Source organism: Gymnoscopelus braueri (assembly GCF_963280865.1).
Source record: "Gymnoscopelus braueri genome assembly, chromosome: 5".
In the NCBI taxonomy this organism is placed as follows: Eukaryota; Metazoa; Chordata; class Actinopteri; order Myctophiformes; family Myctophidae; genus Gymnoscopelus; species Gymnoscopelus braueri.
In genome coordinates, this window is record NC_137606.1 from 51,202,338 (window position 1) to 51,227,183 (window position 24,846).

The 24,846-nt window shown below is 43.3% G+C and overlaps 1 protein-coding gene across 1 annotated transcript in view; it reads left to right on the plus strand.

Annotated features, from left to right (window-relative positions):
* Positions 1-17,214: 17,214 nt before the first annotated feature.
* Positions 17,215-24,846, plus strand: part of pcsk7 (proprotein convertase subtilisin/kexin type 7) — a gene marked incomplete at its 3' end in the record, with an annotated part of 64,933 nt that continues 57,301 nt past the window's right edge. The window contains exon 1 of the mRNA XM_080429297.1: positions 17,215-17,324. The remainder of the gene's footprint in view (positions 17,325-24,846) is intronic.

Consider the following 24,846-nt stretch of genomic DNA (forward strand, 5'->3'; position numbering starts at 1 on the left):
CACGGTTCCGAAGCCGTAGCGCCGGAACCTCTGGTGTCACGGCTAGACCGGGACGCGATAGTGGGCGTCCAAAGGACCCAACCTCGCTCTCCAGTCCGTTCGTCGTGTCGAGTGAAACAACGTCTCCATCGCCAGCACTCGTAAGACGATGAATTCCAGGGACCTGATCCAAACCATCAGGTACCGAGAAGGCCTCACGCCCCCCCCCCCTTCTCTTTCACCAGGAAATAAGTTGAAAAAGAGCCCAGTGGACTCTGTTCCAGTAAAATTTCTCTGATTACGCCTCTGCTCGGTAGCGACAAAACCTTCATTTCCAGCATTCGGGCGGTTAGGCCCGTTGCCTTAAAAGACAAAACATTGATTGACAATGGAAGTCTGCTGGAAAAATGCGAACCGCAGCCCCTCTGGTCCGTCCAGAGGTTCGGATCGCAAGTTTTCCCGGGTTCTAGTCAACGAGCCAGAGGGTTCGCGGGGCAGGTGGGGGCCACTGACGTCACCTGTTCCGAGGAGCGCCTGCCCGTCTCCTAGGAAACCAGTGGGCCCTGACCACGTCCGCCTCCAATCGTCCGCCATCTTGGTGAGGTCGATTGGTCCGGCCCTCTTGTGCGGTGTTGTTGATGTCACCCGGAACTAAACCTTTATACCACAAGCGGAGTTTCGCCGGTGTAACACCGGGGCCCTTTGACAAGTAAACTTCCGCCTCACCAGCGCCGCCATTTTGGGGAGGCAGAGGGAGGCCGCCATTTTGTCCCTCGACTGTCCTACAGATGCGCTTTGCAGCCATCTGCCGGACAGAAGAAGGAACTGCAATGTCGCAGTTACAAATGTTCCTTGTATAGAGGGGCCCAGTTCTACACCTAGAATGCAATTCTTTAGAAACATTTGTTTCATAGCAAAAGGTAGTACTACCTGCACTTGATTCACCACGTTCATTGCATGCACAGGCCCTGTCCCTACAGTGTTCGGAATGTTTTTCCTTAAGACGCAAACCGAACACTGAGGGCTCATTGATTCAGGACACGAATCGTCTTCTCTCGCACGTGAAAAGAGGAGCATTTGCGATATTGGCAATACTTTTATTCCACACACAGGATGCAAAGAAATCACACACATTAGACAAAAAGGACACTGTGGGGACTGAACCTCGTTCATTGTCTTTTAGCGTCTCTTTTAGTCTCTGTGTACCCCTGGAGCCGCCCGTGGCCCTGTCCAGAGGGGCAAGAAGAGCGCCAGAACATTCTCCCAAGTGGGAAGCTGACCCCGCACGATGCTGGCCAAGAGGCCGTGACGGGATCAGCTGAGAAATGTTCCTTGCCCTTCCCCTTGCGCCTAGCCATGTTCTCCTTTCGTTAAGGCCTAGGCGAAGGGGGGGGTGGGGGGGCACGCTTCTCGTCCTTGCGCCTCGGTTCTCCTGGCCCAAGAGAACCGCCCGGACGCTCCCAGGAGCTGGCTCTCGCGGATGAAGATGTAGACGAACCACGTTTCCGTCCAGCCGCACGCGGCCCACCCGAGGCCCGTTGCTGGCGCTGCCTAGCTGTACCAGATGGGCCGGGGGTGAGGAGGCCTGCAGCGGTCTCCTGCCTCTGCTTCTCCTCCGCCTGCGTCTTGGTGATCAAATCCGCGGCGGTGTCGAACAGATTATCCGCCTTAAGCGGTAGGGCAAGGAGTCCGGTGGACAGAATCGCCTTACACTCCGTGGCGAGGTCCAGCCATTTGACCCTTTCCAGGTCCGCGGTGAGGGCCATGGCCCGGCCGGTCCACATCAGCCCATGGCAGGTACAGAGGATGGCGACTTGCATCAGTCTCTCGAGCTCCATCGCATCCTCCACCCACTCCTGGTGGTTCACCGACGCGAGCGTTGTAGGTAGCAGAGTTTTAGCCACCAGCTCCTTGAGCCTCGCGGCGGCCGACCCTTGGAGAAGCGACACCACGTTGAAAGTCTCTGCAGCCGAGCCCGAGGCCCTGTAGAGAGTGTTCAGTGTGTCGGTGTGTGTCCTCTTAGCGCGGTCCGCGAATATGGGCCTGTTCTCCGGGCCGTGTCGCACCGAACCGCTCTTCGCCTGCTCGATGGTGCTCGCCATGGAGTCCATCGGAGGAAGACCCAGGACCCCCATGTCTGCTCCGGAGATGATCTTAACGGGGAAGCTAAGCCTCTCCGGTTCTTTCCTCCCCGTCTGCCACGAGAAGTGCAGAGCCGCTCTGACTCCCTCAGCCTCGGGCAGCAGCTTGGACTCGATCTGTCGGGGAGTGAGGGGTACCAACCCCTGGAAACCCGGGATGGGGGCCCCGGTAACCATCCTTACGTCCTCCATGGGCTGCTCCAGTCCGCATCTGGAGATTGCCCGTTTCAGGATGGCCGCCACGGGTTCGCCGCCCCGCTGGGAGCCACTGCCGCCGTCACCGGAGCCACTGGAGGATCCGGGCCGGCCACTGCCACCTCCTGGCTGACTTGGTAGGAGGTGAGCTCGCTCTCTTCTTCCCCTTTGTCCATGACTTCGTCTCCATCGGATCCGTCGCCGTTCGAGTCGATGACGTCCGGCTGGGAGCCGTCCCAGGCGAGGGAGACGGCGGGAGAGAGAGGAGCATCGATCGGTGAAGAGGTGAGCGCCTCGCGCTGAGTCTTCTTTGCGGCACCGCTGGAACGTGGAGCAGCATGTTGCGGTGGGCCCATGCCTGGGCCTGTGCTCACCGCCGACGCCATAGGGCCCGTGGCGAGGCCAGCGTTGGGGTGAGCACCGCTACCTCCGGAGGCCGCTAGCCTCCTGGCTCTGTTGAAGCGGCATTCCAGCTGGTGTCGGGAGAAGTCGCCACAGGCCTTGCAAGCGTCCGAACCCTTCGGACCATCCAGGGCTATCCACGCGTGGTTAGGCCCCAGGCAGGAGCTGCAAAGGCGGTGACGATCCTCCGCGGCGACGAAGAGGCTGCAGCTGTCCAGGCCGCAGGCACGCGGCGCCTCCATCTTCTCCTCTTGTTTATCCCCCGAGGCTAACAGACTAGCTAGCACTTAGCTCTAAAACTAGCCTGGCTTAGCACTTAGCTTAGCTTTAGCTGCTTCACAGCGGTAGCGCTGCAGCTTTTGCCTCAAGGCAGGAAAAACTTGAGAGGACAGGAAAGAAAATCAAGTAACTCGGGAGAGTTAATAAATAACTGAAACTTTTCTAAGAACGAATCACCCGTAGAGTAATCTGGGAACCCAGAGCCAGTGAGAATGAAAAAGAGCTGTTTCTGCTGTTTGTACTATCTCTCACTGGCTCTGGGACAATGACGACGCAGCACCTGTGCGCAAGGAAACCGGGGTTTTAGTCTGCCTTCACGCTCCACTTCCGGGTGGTGCGACTATGTTTTCATTCCCACTAACAATATTTCTACACGGAACACTAACACCACTTCGCCCAGAGAACATGGATCGTTTTGGTTATAAGCCCACTTGTTTCTATGATGAAAGAGCAAGTTAAAATGTGAATATCTTTCCGTGGTTTTGTCTGCTCCACGGACGCTAAATTAGTTTCGGCTTGTTTCGAGTAGGGAAGGATCAGCGGACACGTAAATCCCGCCCACTACATTTGATTGGGTAAAGCGCGGCCTGCTTCCTGATCTGAAGGCACGCCCATGCCCACACAGTGCGTACACGTTATGACGAACCTTCACGACAGATTCCAACGCAGAGCAGAATCTGTTCTTGAGAGATTACCCGTAGAGTGACACTGGGTGCCCTCGCTGTGGGAGTTGCTGGGATTCGAATAAGTTTCCTCGTGCTGTAGTGTTGCTTCAGGCTCCGTGCGCTTTCGCTTTGAAGAGTGAAGGAAGAGGGTGTTCCCTGTGACGCGAGGGGTTTTATACCCGAGCCGGTTTCCGGTTTCGCGTCCCATGACCCTGAACAAATGGAATTAGAACCGGGAGCTCATGTGGTGTGCTCTCTGCCATCGCCAGAGGGCGATGATATCCCATAAGTAAGTTTCTTATGTAGAAACGAAAAGAATAACTTTAGTTACTAGTTACTTTGCAGTTATACATTATGACATTATAAAACATACATTAACCACTTTAGCCCTATTTTATACTTAGGCGATGCGACGCATTGTGAGCTTGTAGATCTGCTATTTTCAAGCATTTTAGTACTTTTACTTTTGGTACTTTAAACATATTTTGATGCCGATACTTTTGTAATTTTACTCAAGTAACATTTTGAACACAGGCCTTTTACTTGTAACAGAGTACTTCTACATTGCAGTATTGATACTTTATCTTAAGTAAAAAATGTAGAAGTGACCCCAAAAAAAGTACTTTTTCACCACATACAGTATACTGATAGCAGATATTATGATTTGTAGCAATAACACCCTGAACCCGGAAGCAGTGAACCTATAGGAATGGTTTGTTCTCGTCCCCTGCAGATCAGACTGAGACGCAGGGCTACTCTCTACGTGGTGAACCTCCTCCTTCCCAGCTGTTTCCTCATCACAGTGGACCTCTTCAGCTTCCTGCTGCCTCCCCAGAGCGCCGACCGCTCCGCCTTCAAGATGACCCTCATCCTGGGCTACACCGTCTTCCTCCTCATGATGAACGACCTGCTGCCGGTCACTGGAGGCAGCGTACCTCTCATAAGTCAGTATAGTGCAAAGCTGTCCAGGCATAAGGGCCAGACGACTATTGTAGCTATAGCCTTCTGTACGGCTTAACTGGAATGTCGTGTTTCTGAAGTGTGTGTGTGTGTGTGTGTGTGTGTGTGTGTGTGTGTGTGTGTGTGTGTGTGTGTGTGTGTGTGTGTGTGTGTGTGTGTGTGTGTGTCTGTGTGTGTGTATGTGTGTGTGTGTCTGTGTGTGTGTGTGTGTGTGTGTGTGTGTGTGTGTGTGTGTGTGTGTGTGTGTGTGTGTGTGGATTTCGTCGACTAAAACTATGACGAAAAATGTTCGTCGACTACCTTTTCTCACTGACGAAAACTAAATAAAAACTAAGCTACGATGACTAAAACTAAGACTAAATATATTGACAATTTCATCAACAAAGAAAAACTAGACTAAAATGTTATGGAGGGACTAGTGGAGAAGAGATCCAGTTGAACTAAAAGACTCGGGTGTTGCGCTCTGAAAATGGCAGATCTACAAGCTCACAACGCGTCGCCCTGCGAGCTTGTAGAACGGTTATTTTCACCATGCAACCAAGTGTAAAATCAGCCATTACGATGACATCAAGGCACCACCAAAACACATTTTAGCCGACTAAGTCGACTGTAGATTTAGTCTAGACTAAAACTAAAACATTTCAGACAACTAAAATATGACTAAAACTAAATCAACATTTGCTGTCAAAATCAACACTGGTGTGTGCGTGCATGCGTTAGGGTTGCCAACAGCCCCTTGAAATACAGAATCGTCCCTTATTTGGACACTAAAAGACGTGTCCCCTTATTGAACTGATGAGGGACCCACTTATTTGTGGGAATCAATCAATGACACATGTGTTACAAGTTCAGACAGCTCATATACTGTACATATACAGTATGTACAGTATACTACTATGATACAGGTTGTTAACCACTTAAACCCTCTAGACTTAGTAAACTGGTCCTGAGTTGTCTCTGTACTTGGACCGTTTTTTACCGGGTTGCAAAACCTGGTCTACATCTACACTCGCTAGTCCTGACTTTTGCGTCACTTTTTCCTCATTGGCTGGTCCTTTAGCCAATGAGGGCTCATTGTCTCAGAATATGGGATCTAAAAACGTTGCCATGTTTAGTGAGAGAAATAAGCAACCATATGGGATCTAAAACGTTGCCATGTTTAGTGAGAGAAATAAGCAACCTGGTATAATACAATATGTCATATCTTGTTTTGTTTTTTCAGTCTACACCAAATCAATTTACCAAAAATAGCCAGAATTATGGATGCTGGGTTTCAAGTGGATAATACACAAAAACTACACATATATACAGTGAGATTTTTCCTGGGCGTCCCTTATTTTTTCTTGGAAAAATACGCCCAGCCGGCTGTCCCGAATTTTTATTTCAGGTTGCTGGCAACCCTAGCGTGTGATAATTACCACTATAGACGGTGCAAGGACTTCATGTAACGTCCTCCTGGAGAATGACTTCCACAAATCACACTGAGTGATTGGAGAAGGTTCCTAAATCACTTTGTTCAAGGTTCAAGGTTCAAGGTTGTACTTTATCGTTATATCTTATGTACAGGTACATAAGAGTAAAACTTATTTTGGTTTGGCTTCAGACAATGCAGCAGCATAGGTAATGACAATAGAATAAAGATATAAGACGTAAAAAGAATTAAAGAAAGAGAGTGCAAAAAGAGCAAAAATCGAATAAAAAGAGCATCAACAAATCAAATGTACATGTGCATAAAAATAAAGAAAAACCTTGGCATGTTGTATACACCACCAGCATTTTTTTCTTCAGTAGCTGCCACCTAACTTTGTGTAAACAACTTCACAGTATATTCTATATACAGCAGATTAGGTACAGTAGGTGCAGTACAGGCATAGTAGTGCAAGAAAAGGATGGATGGTTGGGCGGGGAAGGGGGCAGCTTAGCATTTCCCTTTGCCCTAGTTCGTGTCTAGTCTGTTATTACATGTGAGTGGAGTGTGTGTTGGGAATAGAACCTTTCAGATGTGCTGCATGAGAACAATGCCATATTGACTTCCATCACTCCTTCTGCTCTCCTTCTCTCCCTTGTATCTCTCTCTTCCCACAGATGTGTTCTTCTGTCTCTGCCTGGCTCTGATGGTGGCCAGCCTACTGGAGACCATCCTCATCACCAATCTCCTGTGTGACTCCAGTTGGAACATCACTCCGGTCCCCCGATGGGTCCAGGTGTTGGTCCTACATATCCTGGGCCCTCTTCTAGGCCTTCCTCCAAAGCCCAAAGAAAAAACTAACTCAGGTATGGGAATAATATGGTATTAGTTATATGATCATAAAATATCAGTTTTATTCTACTATAGCACCCTAACCAAGTCCACATTTCTATGTACATCTGATTATACATCCTCAATGGAACGGCAACGTTTACAAACTCTTCTCATAAAAACAACACAATGCATAGCATCCAATGAAAGGAAATAGCCAAGTACATTTCGCTGCGCATACATGCATTGAATTAGGAGTAGGCCTAATGTACCTGCATGTGCCAGGGGGGCCAGATGATGTCAGTTCAGAACGTTTCTGTTTGTATACACCCCGTTCACTCAAAGCTATTTACCTACCATTAGTCCATACCCGTGGGGGGATATGCGTACATGATCTGGCAACCCGGGAGCCAGAGAACACAAAAACGCTAATAAACAGCTGACATTTGTTGAAATAAAAAGACGGTCTTCGCTGTTCCGTGCACATGGTAATGGCCAATGGCTGTGTGCAAATTCAGATCAATTGCTCCAGCCACTGAGGAGAACCGGGCAGAAGAGATTTTGGTCTCACTACGATTTAGGGCTCACCACACAGAGCTTTGTAGAATTTATTCTTGGTGACCAGCTATTTTACACCAATTTCATGTATGCCTGTTTCCTAGAAGTGAATGACTGCCCTCTGGTGGCAGTGGAGGACAAGGCTGGTGAGAAAGCTCCAGAGGAGAGGGGGCCTGAGGTGGAGGATAAGGCCCTGGAGGAGATGAGGAGGCTGGGTAAAGACCTCCAGGCCATCCGCCTCCAGGTGGACCAGCAGCTGACAGGGAACCAGAGCTCTGAGGAGTGGGTCCAGGTGGGCTTCATCGTTGACCGCCTGCTCTTCATCTTCTACATCATCTTCATAGCAGTCAGCTTCATTACCATCATCTGTATCTGGGCCAGCTCACATGCAGCTGATATGTAGATGACCACTGTTTGTTATACAAGGCCCATTATTGTAGACCAGGGATCTTCAACGTTTTGCAGGTCAAGGACCCCTTAGCTGAGAGAGAGAGAGAGAGAGAGAGAGAGAGATGAAGCAGGGACCCCCACTACATATTGGATTCATGTTAAATGTGTTTTTAGACATTTAACGACTTAAACCCTCAATACTTTGTAAACTTGACCTTTGGCTCGGTACTTGGTCTGCTCTTCTTTTCCCTGTACAACAAACTTTGCCGAAAATAGCCGATCTAGCGACGCGTTGTGAGCTTGTAGATCTGCTATTTTCGTCTAATGTTCCCCTCAGGATAGTGATGTGAGGTTTCAAGTGGTTAATAAAAAATAAATAAAAAGTCCCTGTCACACAAAGTTTTGGCGCCCCCCCTGTAGTTTTGGCTCTCCCCTTGGGGTCCTGGACCCCTTGTTGAAGACCCATGTTTTGACATAAATGTTTGTTGAAATTGCTCAATATTTCATAGTTTTGCGTTTCTTTATGTGAAGGCTTTGTTGGTTGGAACTTGAGTTAATACTATTGGACACACAAAGTCCCATACAATTTGCTTAAGTAATTATATGTGGTTGATGTGGATATGGTTTTGTAGAAACAATTGACTAGTTTTTCATGTGAGAGGAACACCCCTGCATGTCGTTGTTACTCTCCCTCTCCCTCTCCCCCTCCCTTCTTTGTCCGGACGTTGATTGAGAGATTGATTCCACCTGGTCAAGCCATCTGAAGATGTTTGAGTTTGTTTCTTGATGCTTGAATGTTCTGGTATTTAAAGGACTACCAATTTGTCAGTTTACATGATTATTGTCTTTCAGTTTCAGTGTGTTCGGTCATGTTGCTTTTGATTACAAAACATACATTAACCACTTCAGCCCTACACATTTCGGCCGTTTGAAAATAGCCGATCTTGTATATCTGCTATTTTCAAAAGATTTGTATACATTTGAAAACTTAAAATGGGATATTCTGCATAATGAACTACTTTTACTTTTGATACTTTAAGTACATTTTGATGCCAATACTTTTGTACTTAATTAACTTAAGTACATTTTGAATTCCGGACTTTTACTTGAAAGTCACACCGCACTTTTAGTTTACCGGGGCGTAATCTGCCAATGCTTTGTCAATGCAAATGCGTGGATTCATGGTCTTACGTATCTTTCACTCGTATCCAAGCATATGAGGAAGACTTTACTGTCGAAACGTTGCTTTCTTTTTAATAAACTTTTTGCATCGTGGCTAGGAGCTGTGCGGCCTCATCCTTAATTTAATTAACCAATAAAATTAGATTAAATGAAAATGTTTTTGTGAGATCTTTACTGACAATAAAGAATATCAGTTACAAGCATGCAGAAGTAATCTGACGTCAAGGGGTTGGACCTGGTAAACAAATGTCCCGTTCTCAACAAATACTCATCGAAAAATTACCAAACTAGTATGGAAATGCTCTAAATATTTCAATTTTTTTGTGGGTGGTGGTGTGTGGTCGGGTGCATTTCAACCAAGTCTCTTGGTGCATGTTGTGTCCTATTTATTATCAATGGAATTCCTGAGACGCCGCATTGAGGAATTCTATGAATGTCTATGAGTGACCCTGGAAGGCGCATAATGCTGTCGCGGGCGCCCCTGGACATCACTATGTGCCGTGCCCGTGACAGGGTTCTGACCAAACGTCAATATGTGCCTTCTTGGGAGTGAGACCGTGTTGCAACATTGAGTGCAATAAATAGTTATTATATGGATTCAGAAAAGTATGTCAAACAGCAAACGTAAAGCATTTTTGGGGCACTGCACTGTACTGCATTCCACTGGGCTAGTGGCGCATAGAGGCGTTTACCTCGTCCGGTCCTTTTTTGGCCAATCGCGGTGCTCCCCCGCGTCCACATGTCGGCAATAAACCCCCCTCCGTCCCTCGCGGGATTCTAACCAATCACAACGCTCCGTCTTTGCAGGTTGCTGATCCGGTCTGGGTCTAAAGCTGATACGGAAACTATAACGGTACTTGCATTAATCTGTGGGTACAAATTACCGGATACGGTAGGCGGGCTCTAGACAGGATCTGAGCACAGAGCAGAAAATAGAAACCACGCAGTGTTAAACATCGTGGTGACCTGAGAATGAACCACCTTTATCTGGATGCAGCTTTCCGACGTGAAAAATAGACAATTGACACTTATTTGAGATCTTTGATGGATGGACATTTGCTGACACGGGTATTGTCATCCTCTGAGGATGTTTTGTTGCACAAAAGTAGTGAAAATAGTAGCCATGGTTCCAGTGTTGCAATGCTGATTTGGTATAGACCAATTATTTGTTTACCAACATTGAGACTGGACGCACAGGTGATTGTTTCACGCAATCAATTCTTAACCTGTTGTTTTGGGGTACGCTGGTTTCAGCACACCCCAACCCCGTCTTGTGTGTTGGCTGATGAGGCGCGTCCTAGCGAGACCTGATAGAATGGGTTTCATTGAGCGCATACTGTTTGTACGCATACTGGTTCTTATCAGTGTGACGTCGTCTGTTAAGGGGTCTATGTGGTTGCACTCTATTTTAATGACGTGGCGTGCACGTTGCTTAACACCTACACTACATGCCACACAATGGACAATTATGCATCTACCATCTAGGCTCATTCATTTCTATGTTAATCCTAATTCATGCTGGTGTGACAACCGGTGGTCGGCAGCCTTTGTTAACTTTGTTGAGGTGTGAATTTAAAGTTGTTTAAAAATCTATGCATGTGCCTGCGCGTGCTCCTGTTCAAATAGGTTCCTTGTCCCATGCAACCCTGCATGGTTCACATGACGCTCGTCTGTCACAAGCGTCATGGAACCACTTGTTCCTGGTTTGCGATTTGTTTACATTTACAACTGCCACATCTACATAAACGTTCAGATTTCAAATATAAAGTGCTGATGAACCTCAAGCCACAGATGTAACAGGTTAAAGTGCACTAAGTACCCGTATCTTCCAGAAGAGATCAACACTGGATCAACACGGACATTTTAAGCCTTTTAATATTTAGGTGCAAGTATACATAGACTGATGCGAGGATGAGGAATAGTCAGGGGACAGGGTACAGGTGGATTTGCATCAGCGTAACAGGGGGGACAGTCAACTCAGGGACACACATTGATTTCAAGATTTTAAGCATTAGACATACATTTATCACAATTCAAAACATTTGGTAAGTAACAGAACTAATACTATATAATAATAATAATTTGTTTGAATTGTATTACTTATATTTGTAACTGAAGCTGAGTAAACATGATTGGGACATGGCATTTTAGCTTATCCGTACTAAAAAAAAGTAATTCACCCTGAAGTACAATATCATTGTGTTCTATGGTAGCTTTTTGGAATTCGTTTTTTTGCTTATTTTATATAATATGCTGTATGTCATGGGGTCAATAAAGATCTCCAAAAAACATTTTATTTAATCTAATTTTATTGACAAAGGATGAGGCCGCACAGCCACGATGCAAAAAGTACTAATTATGTAGAAAATCCCATTTCAAGTTTTCAAATAAAAATCTTTTGAAAATAGCAGATATACAAGGTAGATCCGCTATTTTCAAACGGACGAAATGTGTAGGGCTGAAGTAGTTAATGTAAGTTTTGTAATCAAAAGCAACACGACTGAAAACACTGAAACTGAAAGACAATAATCCCGTAACATGACAAATTGGTAGTCCTTTAAATACCAGAACACTCAAGCATCAAGAAATAAACTCAAACATCTTCAGCTGGCTTGCCCAGGTGTCTCTCAATCAAAGTCCAAAAGAAGGGAGGGGGAGAGTAACAAGGACATGCAGCAAGGACATGCAGGGATGCAGATGTGACTTATACATCCACACGGCATAGTGTCATCAGCATAGCATAGATACCGGATATCGCCTCCCATCTACTTGCATTGAGTTGCTCACCCAGCGCATGGGCCCAATTGAACCCTTCTTCCGGGTTGGAAACGTATTGGAAAATGTGATGGGCGCGACCTATTTGGGTCACTGGAGCACCATGGGCTCGTACATATACATTGGCCACACCTGCAATACCTCAAATGGCCAGCATGTCCATTTGGCTTCAATGAAACCACTGGGTTCTGGGGGCTTGGTCATCAGTGGGTTATACCTAGGGGGCGGAGTTGCACTCGGGGGAAAACACAGATTTCCCCCAGCTGGTATAGACGGTGGGATGTGGGGTTTTCAAACTCATATGCTGTAAAAGTATACTGATCTAAAAGCAGGCGTCATGGCTTACCAGATCACAGGCACAGAACCTTGTTGCCACTCAACAAGAAATGCTACATTAGCAAATTAAACAAGAGTCCTTGTCCTGACTGAACAGAGGATCCAACACAACACAATGGCCCGAGGTTATCGGATTTAATCACCTGGTAAGAGACACTATTACATTTTCTACATTAAACTTATCATAATATCAAAAAGCAAAAGCCATTCATTCATCAATGATGTTTATAGAACACGTTTTAGTGAATTCCAAGTACAGGAGACATCGACGCCATTACAGTTTGGAAACGCAACATGCAGCGATTTACACACAAAACAAGCCAAACCCTAGACTATCCTCGTTTAAAAACATACAGAAAACACAATTGTTAATCTGGCAATGAACACGGAGCTAAAGCAGTGTGTAAATCCTGCATGATATTAAATGACGCACTTCGCCAAAATGGTAATGGAGTCGGTACGTGCCGTTCACAAAACAGTCTCTAAACTGTACTTCAAATTCACTATATACATTATTGATGACTTAATGGCTGGTTTTCATATTATGGTAAGTTTAATTGATCATATCTTGTAATAGTGTCTCTACCAGGCGATTAAACACAGTGCATATGTAAACATGTTTTGTAACAAGGAGCGAGACAAGAGGTAACCCGAAGACTCGCACCAAAACACGCTCGCCCCCATTTTTCTCACCGACCTCAGCTCAGCTCTGGACCTGTTTTATTATTCGCTTTATTTTAGTTCTTCTGCCACTTTTCGCAGTTCTGGCTGAACCGTGCTGTCGCTTTTTACGAAACTCGGCCATATGGTAGATGGTCATGAAAAACTATCAAGAAATAATTCTCACAATCTTTCGTCAAAAGGTGGCGCTATAGCACTCAATTGAAAATGGCAACTTTGAACAGGTACAACTCATGCCCTGTTTGACCTAGAGCCATGAAACGTGGATACACACATGCATCTCCTCATGCTGAACAACTTTCACCCTCTGACTTTTGACCTCTGACCTTTAGATCTCCCACCATTTTGAATTATATGAAAAACAGTCATTGGCTCTCAACTTCATTTATGGAAAGAAATTTAAAGAATTTCGTGCAGATTACTAAAAAATCCCAGGAGGAGATAGATTTTAACTATTGCAGTTTTATGAAAATTATTCATCTGCCCCTAACACATACATGCAGACTCACATTTCTTTGAAACTTTGCAGAAAGGTTGAGGGTCATTCCAATTATCACTGAAACCAATCTTATAGCAGGCGCTATAGCAATTTTTTGAAAATGCAAACTTTAAACAGGCATAAGTCATGCCTCGTTTGGCCGAAAGTCGTGAAACTTGCTTACACTTGTGTCTTGACTCATGAGGAACACATGTATCACTTTGACCAGTAAGCTCCGCCCTTAGATTGTCCGCAATTTTGAGCAGTTTGAAAAACACTTAAACCCAGGAATTTTCATCTATTTGCTTGAAACTATATCATCTGTGTGAGCTGCTTTTTCACCAGTTCAGGTCTGTCGGTCCTATGGCTTCTCGCTTAAATGTGTGCCTCACAACCTCAAGGTTGCCGGTTCAAACCTCACTTGATACAGGCTTCATTAAAATTGCATTGCACACAACATGAATGCATCAAATAATGCATGTGCAATTGTTAAAGATAACATGAAATGCTTATTTGAGAGTATTGTTGTCAATGTATGACGTACTTCATTATGAAAATAGCTGATCTACAATCTCACAACTTTTCAGATAGCAACGAGAGTATTTTTTGTCAATGTATGACATACTTCATTGTGAAAATAGCTGATCTACAATCTCACAACTTTTCAGATAGCAACGTGTTTCTGAGCTTGTAGATCGGCTGCTTTCACTGTTTTCGGTTGCGAGGAGACATACACATTTTCTATTGGTAAATAGTTTGTGAACGAGTGATCTTAGTGTTAGTGAAACAGGGGCTTGGTTCATGACAGAAGGCAAGAGTTTATGATCTTCAACAGACAACATTAGCCTGGACAAAGCTATAGCACTATAGGTAGTGTTGCAGCCTATTAGTCCGAAGGTTGAGATTTCGAATCCCGTTAATGGCAATAGGTTGAGATGTCCAATCAAACCATTCTGTTTCCATCTCTCTCTCTCATCAATCTATTCCGTTTCCATGTCTCTCTCTCTCTCTTCAATCTATTCCGTTTCCATGGCTCTCTTTCAATCTATTCCGTTTCCGTCTCTCTCTCTCTCTCTCCAATCTATTCTGTTTCTCTCTCTCTCTCTCTCTCTCGCTCTCCAGTTTCCATTTCTATCTCTCTCTCCAGTTTCCATGTCTCTCTCCAGCTTCCATGTCTCTCTCTAGTTTCCATGTCTCTCTCTCTCTCTCTCCAGTTTCCATGTCTGTGTCTCTCTCTCTCTCTCTCTCTCTCTCTCTCTCTCTCTCTCTCTCTCTCTCTCTCTCTCTCTCTCTCTCTCTCTCTCTCCCAGTTTCCATGTCTGTCTCTCTCTCTCTCTCTCTCTCTCTCTCTCTCTCTCTCTCTCTCTCTCTCTCTCTCTCTCTCTCTCTCTCATCATCATGTAGATCGGCTACTTTCACTGGTTTCTGTTCCGAGTAGACATACAATTTCTCTATCGGTAGATGGTTAGGGAACCAGTGATCTAGAGTAGTTAGCAAAACAAAGGCCTGGTCCGTCAGGGACGGAAAGACTTATATATATCAACAGACACTAATAGGATTATCATATCTCTAGCTCAATGAGAAGAAAGGCAGCCTATGAGTCCGGAGGTCACCGTTTCGATCCCCGTCCCCGACGATGTGTGAGGTGATCGCGATTTGGCATTCTTACGCATAGTATTTCTTGACGTTAGGGGTAGGCATAATTTTACTGAGGTTAGGGTTAGTGAGGGTTAAAAATGTTCATGTTTATTGCATGGTCTTCTTTCTGTATCATCTGTGTGAGCTGCTTTTTCACCATTTCAACGTGTTTCTGAGCTTGTAGATCGGCTGCTTTCACTGTTTTCGGTTGCGAGGAGACATACAATTTCTCTATTGGTAAATGGCTTGTGAACGAGTGATCTTAGTGTTAGTGAAACAGGGGCTTGGTTCATGACAGAAGGCAAGAGTTTATGATCTTCAACAAACAACATCAGCCTGGACAAAGCTATAGCACTATAGGTAGTGTTGCAGCCTATTAGTCCGAAGGTTGAGAGTTCGATTCCTGTTAATGGCAATAGGTTGAGATGTCCAATCAATCCATTCTGTTTCCATCTCTCTCTCTCATCAATCTATTCCGTTTCCATGTCTCTCTTCAATCTATTCCGTTTCCATGTCTCTCTTCAATCTATTCCGTTTCCATGTCTCTCTCTCTCTCCAATCTATTCCGTTTCCATGTCTCTCTCTCTCTCTCTTCAATCTATTCCGTTTCTCTCTCTCTCCAGTTTCCATCTCTCTCTCTCTCTCTCTCTCTCTCTCTCTCTCTCTAATCTATTCTGTTTCTCTCTCTCTCTCCAGTTTCCATATCTCTCTCTCCAGTCACACACTCTCTCTCTCTCTCTCTCTCTCTCTCTCTCTCTCTCTCTCTCTCTCTCTCTCTCTCTCTCTCATTCACTGGCCCCGTATTATCGCTGCTTGCAGCTATATTTATTATTATTATTACTGAAAGTCAGTCTCCAGGTTTTCTCCAGAATATGTACCGTATGACACTAATTTACTATGACACTGTATGGCACATTAGGAGTCCACTAGGACAGCGGTGGTTCTCAATTTCTTTTTAATTTTCAAGGACCCCCATAACTCTCAGAGTTACAGACCTACAATGGTCAATTAGAACCTGCACCTTAAGCAACTCCGTAGGTCCCTCAACCCACTCTGATGACCACAGTACTATAGTATACATTTAGGAGCACAGTACTATAGTATACATTTTAAGCACAGTACTATAGTATACATTTAGGACCACAGTACTATAGTATACATGTCTATGGGAAAAAAACATAATTTTGACAAAAATGTCCACCACCAATTTTCAGTACTTTTACCTCTACTCCACTACATCTCACGATCTCAGAGGCAAATGTTGTACTTTTACTCCACTACAATTATTTGAAAACTTTAGTTACAAGTTACTTTGTAGATTTTGATTATTATTACAAAACATACATTAACCACTTCAGCCCTATATAAAATTTTCGGCCATTTGAAAATAGCAGATTTACAAGCTCACAATGTGTCGCGATGGAGCTTGTAGATCTGCTATTTTCAAAAGATTTGTATACATTTGAAAACTTGTGAAATGGGGACATTCTGCATAATGAGTACTTTTACCTCTGCTACCTTAAGTACATTTTTACACCAACACTTTTGTACTTCTACACATGTACATTTTGACTAACACTATTCCAGAATGGAGTACTTTTTCCACCACTGTCTTCCACCACTGAGTCAGACAAACTCCTGTCTGTCAGCAGGCACATAGCGCCCCTCTGCGGTCTGCGTTGGCTACATCAGCTCTAGACATGGATCACATGACGCTCGTCCGTCACGAGCGTCATAGCTGAACCTAAACTTGTTTTTTGCACTTTCTCTATTTACGACCCGTACATCTACATAATCGTTCACATTTCTAATATAAAGTGCTGACTGTATGGCCATAAATGTTAAAATTCTACTCGGGCCCTCAAAAATACCCATATCTTCCGTATTGTTCAATACAAATCATTTTAATCCGATCAGTGTTCATTCCCCCAATTCTTTTCATGCTTTCAACTGCTCGACCCCATCGGTTGGTAGGTGTACTGCACTCTGATACGATATAACATATAAGAAAATGGCTGCCAATTGGATTAAAATGCTTTTTATTGAACAATACAGAGACTACGGGTACTTTTACCCACCCGAAGTAAATTGGAACATCCGTGGACATAAAATAAGCACTTTATATTTGAAATGTGAATGTTTATATAGATGTAAGACTGTAAATGGAGAAAGTGCAAAAGAAAACCCCCCAAAAAACAGGTTGAAGTTTCATACGTTTCAGGGCTACAGCAGCTCTCGGACCAATCAGACGACACGCTGACTCACGCTGCCTCACGCTCTGCGTCCGTGGCGTGCCGTCATTGCGTCTCGTTGCGTGCCTTGTGTTGTGAAGAAGGAGCAGACAGATGAAAGCCAGCAGCTAACTTTAAACTTTACACCATAAACATCACAATAACACGTTTAAACAGGACGAATTCAGCACAAAGGTAACGATTCTAACGTCATAATGAGTTAAAGTCACAGTGTGTGGTGTTGTGGTTTGGTTTTATTGGTGGTTTTAGTGGTTAAAAGTGGTGACAGCTAACATGTTGTTAATGTTAGCTTTGATATAAACACAGCCATGACACCAGAGACACACTATGTTTACACTTTATACACTAGTAGCAGTGGTGGAAAAAGTACTCAAATTCTTTACTTAAGTAAAAGTACCAATACTGCAATATAAAAATACTCTGTTACAAGTAAAAGTCTAGAATTCAAAATTTACTTGAGTAAAAGTACAAAAGTATTGGCATCAAAATGTACTTCGAGTACCAAAAGTAAAAGTACTAAATATTTGAAAATAGCCGATCTACAAGCTCACAACGCGTCGCTTGTAGATCTGCTATTTTCAAATAGCCTAGGTATAAAATAGGGTTAAAGTGGTTAATGTATGTTTCATTATATCATAGTTTATGTCTGAATAGTAACTAGTAACTAAAGTTTTCAAATAATTGTAGTAGAGTAAAAAGTACAATATTTGCCTCTGAGATGTAGTGGAGTAGAAGTAAAAGTTGGAAATACTCAAGTAAAGTACAAATACCTCAAAATTGTACTTAAGTACAGTACTTAAGTAAATGTACTTAGTTACTTTCCACCACTGACTAGTAGTCAGTGTTAATGTAACTCTGACAGTACGTGTTACACATGAAACACACTAGGTTTACTGTTTACACACTAGTAGTCAGTGTTAATGTAACTCTGACAGTGTTAATGTAACTCTTAACTCTGATAGATACCATTCCTGACAGATACCATTTCTATCTCTGAGACTTACTATTATGGGACCCTATAATGTACACTGTATGGATCTTCTTCTTCTTCTTCTTTAGTTAAGCTTAGTTTAGTTTTGTCAAGTCAGTGATTTCGTTTTATGTTTAAGAAGTTGTTTATGTTGACCAAAACTCTGCAATATTCACTGAGGCACCTTGCTGCTTGGTTTGTGTTGTATATAGTCCATCTTTTCTCAAACTATCTCATGTCAAGGTCAAGGACCCCCAAATTGACACATACATTAGCCTGCGGACCGCCATTTGAAAATATATGCCGGCGGGGACCCGGGGACCCCCACAAGAGAATATTCTGTACGGCGATAGCAGTGATTCTCAAACCATTTTAATTTCAAGGACCCGCAGTTGTGCATTAGGACCACGGACCCCCATTTGATAACATTTTGATCGCCGGGACCCCCCAAGCTACACTTGTAGTATCATCAGTGTTAATTTAACTCAGAGAGCGTACAAATGGAACCAAATAGACCCGTTACGCACTCTGAGTTACAGACACATAAGGGTCCATTTGGTTCCTAAATATCAATCATTTAGCATGGGGACCCCCTGGAACCCTCTCAGGGACCCCACTTTGTATATATTCAATCAGGGAAGAGGGGATCCATTCGGTTAAAGTGAGGTCTAAGTGATTTAATTTTACGTATTTTATTAATGTTCAAATTAAGTGTTACATAGCATCTCTATTCTGATATAGAGTTTGCTACAGTGTGTGTTCAGTAACAGGGGGTTCAGTGTATTCTATTGTGGTCTGAAACTGTGCTGAGGTGCTTCATAATAATTAATAGGAATGGGACGATAATCGTTATCGTTTCTCGTGATAAAAAATACGCTCACAATAATCGTATGGCAGAGGTTTTAATTTATGGTGAAATTGTCCTCCGTCATACACTGGGATCAATTCACCTTTTATTTGCAGAGCTGCATATCCGGTACCACTTGTCTTAAACCCTCTGGAATTGGTAAAAACGCACCTGTAAAGAACCTACTTGATACAGTATCAACGTACTTGATACAGTATCTCTTTTCCAAAATTAGCAGATCTTCAAGCTCACAACGGGTCGCATTGTGAGCTTGTAGATCTGCGAATTTTGGCATTTTTATGAAAAGGAAACAAAAAGTATAGGAGATTGATTGATTGAATACTTTATTAGTCAGAAATGTAAACAGTACTTGGTGCAGTCAGACATTAAGGCTCAAAGGTTAAATAAAAAAGGGTTCAATTCATCAGCAAAGCATAACACATTTATTAACACAATAATACATGTGTATTCACAAAGCATTTTCGTAATTATTCTTGGGCCCTTTTTCCCCCCTATGCCCTGAGTCTACCTAGTTTTTATTGGGACCCTTTATCCCTAGTATGGTCCCATGTAGTTGTTTGGTTCCTTTGCCAATGTTTTTAAACCCTGTAGCGCTTTGAGGTTTGCAAAAATGTTACGAGCGTTATAAATAAAATTTAATATTATTATGATTATTATGTCATCAACAAATACAAAACACTGTATGTACAAAGGAGAAAAATTAAAAACGGCGGCAGTGAATGACACGATGGGAATGTACATTTACTTCTATGCAAGGTTTCCACCCGGCAACAAAACAAGTTCATTAACACACGCACACACAGGGCCTGTGGTTGGTTGGTTTCCAGAGTGACATTTAGAGGGTTAGGAACCTGTTTGTTTGTCGCACACAGTGGGTGTTATGACAAGTCTTTTGTTTTGTGTGTGTGTGTGTGTGTGTGCGTGTGCGTGCGTGCGTGCGTGCGTGTAACATGAGTGATCACACCCATGGTGTTCTCACATGGCCCTGGGCCTGCAGCTCATTATGAGGCTTGTCTGATCAGTGAAAATATGTCACTTTGTAGAGCTGAGAGAGATGAAGCAGGGACCCCCTACTACATATTGTATGAAATGAAGCAGGGACCCCCTACTACATATTGTATGAAATGAAGCAGGGACCCACTTCTACATATTGTATGAAATGAAGCAGGGATCCCCTACTACATATTGTATGAAATGAAGCAGGGACCCACTACTACATATTGTATGAAATGAAGCAGGGACCCACTACTACATATTGTATGAAATGAAGCAGGGACCCACTACTACATATTGTATGAAATGAAGCAGGGACCCCCTACTACATATTGTATGAAATGAAGCAGGGACCCAATACTACATATTGTATGAAATGAAGCAGGGACCCCCTACTACATATTGTATGAAATGAAGCAGGGACCCACTACTACATAGTGTATGAAATGAAGCAGGGACCCCCTACTACATATTGTATGAAATGAAGCAGGGACCCACTACTACATATTGTATGAAATGAAGCAGGGACCCCCTACTACATATTGTATGAAATGAAGCAGGGACCCCCACTACTACATATTGTATGAAATGAAGCAGGGACCCAATACTACATATTGTATGAAATGAAGCAGGGACCCCCTACTACATATTGTATGAAATGAAGCAGGGACCCACTTCTACATATTGTATGAAATGAAGCAGGGACCCACTACTACATATTGTATGAAATGAAGCAGGGACCCCCTACTACATATTGTATGAAATGAAGCAGGGACCCCCACTACTACATATTGTATGAAATGAAGCAGGGACCCCCACTACTACATATTGTATGAAATGAAGCAGGGACCCCCTACTGCATATTGTATGAAATGAAGCAGGGACCCCCTACTACATATTGTATGAAATGAAGCAGGGACCCCCACTACTACATATTGTATGAAATTGTGTTGCAGAGTAAACCTTTTCATAGATAGCTTCATGATACTGTTGTGTGAATTAATGTTTTTTTTTGTTTATTTCAGACAGTTAACCACTGAAACCCTTAATACTTGGTGAACTTGACCTTTGGCTCTTTTTTTCACAAAACCTCTTTGCCGAAAATAGCCGCTTGTAGATCTGCTGTTTTTGGCTAACGTTTCCCTCAGAATAGGGATTCTAGGGTTGAAGTGGTCAAAAAAAAGAATCCACATCACACAGAGATTTGGCGGCCCTCCTGTAGTAACTCTGAGGACCCCCTATGGGTCCCGGACCCCCTGTTGAAGACCCCTGTTTTAGAGGATGTACAGCTAGGAACTTAAAGCTGCAATTCATAACGTCATTTAACTTTGTGCGTAGTTATTTTGACTTTGTGTCATTTTTAGATTTCTTTGGCTATTCAAAAATAGCAGATCTACAAGCTCATAGCGTGGTGATGAGTGCTGCGCTATGAGCTTGTGTATCTGCTATTTTGGAAAAATCGTGTAAATGTGTGCAAATCTTAGAATATATATATATATATTTGTAAAGCGAACATTTCTCAAATCTTATTGCTTCTGGGGGATTCTACAAATGTCTTCTAAATCCTAACAGTTAAAAAAAATACACACACACACACACACACACACACACACACACACACACACACACACACACACACACACACACACAATAAAACATATGTCGCTATGTCTCATGTTGTTCTCAAACTTGTTCATGTCAAGGACCCCCCAAAATGATATGTATTTGGCCGCGGACCCCCATCTGAAAATATTTTGTTCCAGGGACCCCCCCTCCCAGAAGCAAAGATTTGAGTTAAAATGTTCGCTTTAAAATAATATATATACAAAAATAGCGGATCCACAAGCTCAAATGCCGCGCTCTGAGCTTGTGGATCTGCTATTTTTTAATAGGCAATATAAATCTAGAAAATGACACAGATGCATTCCTGGTCATAATGGATTCAATGAGATACTTGGGCCTATGTTGCTCTAGGTACAAAGCTGAAAACAGCACTGGCTTGTGACAGCCTCTTCACACTATGCAGGCTTTCTGCTGAACCTCAACATATAGGCCTGAGTTATGAAGTATGGATGAAGTGCTAATGAAGCATGTACGCTTCATTTCACTCTCAGCTTTATGACAGGCCGGTCACAGGTTTGAAGTGTTTCTTAAGTGTTTTGCGACACGCTTGTTAGCATCACGAAGCGAGCGCCCAGTGAGCGAGGAAAAAATATAAGCGAACGTATAAAGGCTTTATAAAAAAGAGCAGGGAGCTGGCTGATGGAAAATCTGTAGTTTTCCCCTCATTATTATACAAGCAGGAACTGTGTGTAGAGAGAAAGAAGGATGAGTGGATTTTGGTGAAACACCACCCGGTCGTTTTGTAGGTTTTTTATCGATTGATTACTTTTATTAACAGTTTGCAAAAAGGAACAGTGGAACGATGATAGAAATGGTGCTAAAAGGATATCACAAAAAGCCCTGAGGGCATTATTTATTCCCATTGTGGTCCTGTGTATTCAATTTATCGAGACATTTACAGACGTATAGATGATGTTAAAGGGATGTTTCTGGTGTTAAAGGGATAATTCACCCTATTTTAAAATGACTTTTTTTCCTATGGATTAGTCACCCCATGGAGACTTGAATTCATTGGTATTTTTTTGTTTTTGTCTCATTCCTAAGCCAATAATTTGATGACCGGCAGCGGTTTCGGTAGGAGACACAAAGAGTCTCCTTTGTGTCTCCTACCGGAACCGCTGCCTACCGGTCTGCTGGTCATCAAATTATTGGCTTGAATGCGACAAAAACAAACACATATCCATGAATTCATGTCTCCATGTAAGTACATTTTATTTATATAGCACTTCTCACAGAGATGGCTCACAAAGTGCTTCACATACATAGAGATTAAAAACAAAACAAGGTATTAAAATAAGTAGAGCAGTAAAAAGCCTGTACAATAAACTCAAGTAGGGGCGGCCATAGCTGAGTGGTTAGTGAGCCCGCCTAGGGAACCAGCTGGCCCTGGTTGCCCCAGGTTCGATTCCAGGCTATCCCAGCATATGTGCCGATGATATGAAATTTGTCCCTGAGCAAGACTCTTAACCCCAATTGCTCACAGGTTCTCATTGGAAACAAGACCGCAAGGACTTTCATGAACGACCTGTTAAAAGGAATTATCCTTATCCTTATCCTTAGTATACAGCAAATAATGATACAACGTGGACATACAATCAAATAACATTTGTAAAAGCTTGTTCAAATAATAGCGTTTTAAGATTGTATTTAAAAATGTCAACAGAAAGTGCAGTTCTCAGGGCAAGTGGAAGAGCATTCCACAGCTTGGCAGCTACAGCCCAAAAGGCTCCGTCACCTTTTGTAATTAGATTAGTGTTGGGAACTTTTAACAGACCCTCTTCAGCAGACCTAAGGGCCCTCCCTGGCACATAACGTGGGACCAGGTCGGTTAAGTATTTCGGGGCCTGACCATGCAAAGCTCTGTAGGTGAGCACCAGGACCTTGAAATGGACCCTAAAGTGTACAGGAAGCCAGTGTAATGAGGCCAGGACTGGGGTGATGTGGCACCAGTGGTGGAAAGTAACTAAGTATATTTACTCAAGTACTGTACTTAAGTACAATTTTGAGGTATTTGTACTTTACTTGAGTATTTCCAATTTCCAATACTTTTACTTCTACTCCACTACATCTCAGAGGCAAATATTGTACTTTTACTCCACTACAATTACTTGAAAACTTTAGTTACTAGTTACTTTTCAGATATAAACTATGATATAATGAAACATACATTAACCACTTTAGCCCTATTTTATACATAGGCTATTTGAAAATAGCCGATCTACAAGCTCACAACGCGTCGCATCGCGACGCGTTGTGAGCTTGTAGATCTGCTATTTTCAAATATTTTGTACTTTTACTTTTGGTACTTTAAGTACATTTTGATGCCAATACTTTTGTACTTTTACTCAAGTACATTTTTAATTCTGGACTTTTACTTGTAACAGAGTATTTTTATATTGCAGTATTGGTACTTTTACTTAAGTAAAGAATTTGAGTACTTTTTCCACCACTGTGTGGCACCTTCTGCTGGACCTGGTCAACAGTCTGGCAGCAGCATTCTGAATTTGCTGGGAGGCGGTTCATGTTTGATTTATTGAGGCAGGTGAATAGTGAGTTGCAGTAATCCAACCGTGAGGAGACAAATGCGTGTATAATCATTTCAAGTTCTGGGAGGGAGACAATTGACCTAAGTTTTGCTATGTTCCTAAGGTGGAAGAAACATGTCCGGGTACATGTCCATGGGGTGACTAATCCATAGAGAAAAAAAATATTGGTGAACTATCCCTTTTAAGCTTAGACTTTTTACAGGGACCAGTTACAAATTGCAGACGGGTGCTGTTTTATGTCGGTTTTGAAGGAGGTTAAGGACTAAGGAGTCACACTTTTTTTTATGACTGTTGGTAGGGCATTCCACATTTTGGTGGTGTAGCAGTAGAAGGAATTTTACCCCATGTTTGTGCCAAATGGGGTTGAAGGAGATAAGTGGAGCTCCAGGTGCTGGTGTGAAGTTGAAGCCAGCTGAACTTCATTTTGTAGTGTCCGCTGTGTTCGTTGTAATGTAGGGCGTGAAAAGCTACATACGTCAGGCTGATTTTAATTGAGTTTTTGGTATTTGAACTTTGGAGCAAAGAAATTAAAATGACATTTCTGTTGTTTGGCTTTTAGGCTCCGTTAGCAGAAATCGCACAGGTACTACAGATATGACAAATAGTCAAAAGTGCTGTCCGGGGACCCCTAGGGGTCCTTGGACGGGTACCAGGGGGTCCCCAGCAAAATGAGTTAATATAGTGTCACAATCATTT